This window comes from Rhincodon typus, unplaced genomic scaffold, assembly GCF_021869965.1.
Source record: "Rhincodon typus isolate 14 unplaced genomic scaffold, sRhiTyp1.1 hic_rhity00008107, whole genome shotgun sequence".
Lineage (NCBI taxonomy): Eukaryota > Metazoa > Chordata > Chondrichthyes > Orectolobiformes > Rhincodontidae > Rhincodon > Rhincodon typus.
In genome coordinates, this window is record NW_025973745.1 from 6,248 (window position 1) to 7,898 (window position 1,651).

The window sequence follows — 1,651 nt, forward strand, 5'->3', positions numbered from 1 at the left end:
CTCTCTCTCTCTCTCTCTCTCTCTCTCTCTCTCTCTCTCCCCCCCCACCTCTCTCTTCCCTCCTCCTTCCCCCCCACCAGGTTGAGATTGATGACGGTGCAGAGCTAACAGCAGAGTTCCTCTACGATGAGATCCACCCAAAGCAGCACACATACCAGCCTGCCTTCCGCAAACCCCCGGGACCCGCAAGGACCCGAGCGGGGGGCAAACGCATCGTCCGAAACCCTGCAGATGGCAGCCAGGGGTCCAGCTAGGTGTGGGGTTGGGGGAGTGACAGAGAGAGAGAGGCAGCAGCCAGAACAGGCACTAACAGGAACGGGGTGGGTGGAGTGGGGGGGACATGCGACAGGGGCTGACCTCAGGGGGTTTGGAGTGGGGAGGGGGGGATGAAGAAAAGACTCTTCCTTCTTGTTCACTTCGATGGGTTTATCAGGAGGAGGAAGCTTGCACGTGACTGAGAGTGTGATCAGCCTCACTGCTTGGCCTTCAGAATAACCCAGTCTATCCCCTCTCCCTCCCTCTCTCTGCCCCTCTCTCTCTCTCGAGGGTGTGTTGTTAGGAGCTGACAGGCCTGTGAGAGATGGTTTTGTAACCCGCACCTTTTGCTGAATAAATTCTGCCCGGCAATGCCCCCCCTTTGTAAGCCAGTGCTCTCGAGTCCCTGCCTCTCCTTTCCTCTCGGACTGTGCCTCCCTGCACCTTGCAGCTTCCCATCCGGGGGGTGGGGGCGGGTGAGGAGAGAGAGAGAGGTGGGGGGGTTGCCTTCAGTAAATGGCAGTAGTGCGCTGCCAGCCTGTGACGCCCCACGTTGCCGACCAGGCTGCAGACAGACCTTCGCTGCTGCGGGAATGTGGAGATCTGAGCTCGCCAGGGTCAGGACCCTCCGCAAGAATGCCATTTCGAGGGGATGGACTAAGAGGAAATAAAGGTGGTCGAGAGGCTGTCTGGCCAGTCGGAGATGAGTGATCTGAGTGTCTGATCTGGAATTCGGAAGAGTCAGGGGTGAATTATTTGAGATATTATAGGTTGCTTGGGGGGGGGGCGATCTTGACAAGGGAGGGGAATGGTTCCCCCTTGGGGGGGGGGGGGGGGGGGGGGGGGGGGGGGGGCTTCGCTCGTTTCTAAAACAGAGAGGGAGGAGGGTTTTTGCTTTTTGTGAGCATTGGGAACTCTCCAACGCAGAGAGTGGCGGAGGCTAGATCAATGCAAACGGTGTTCGGAGAGTAGGGTTTTCGAAACTTCGGGGAAACGAGGAGCAGGCAACGATGGTCTGGTTCAGCTCGCTCGGGCGAGATTTGCTAGAACGGCAGGGCAGAATGGCCTCTTCCTGCTCTAATTCCTAGCGTCGGGGAGAGAGGAAGCTCTGGACATGGTGGGTGGGGGGGGAAAAAACGGGTCAGACCGGATTCGGAGCTAGTCTCTGGAGAAGGATGTAAAAATCAACTCTGCCATCACCCCACCTCCCCCACCTTGACGTTCCGTGATGTTACCATTACTGAATCCCACCCCACACCCGCCCCCACCACCATCAACATCTTGGTGCATACTGCTGAGCAGAAACTGAACTGGGACCCAGCCCCATATCAATACAGCGGCTACAAGAGCAGATCAGAGGCTGGGAATCCTGCAGCGAGTAACTCCCCTCCTGACT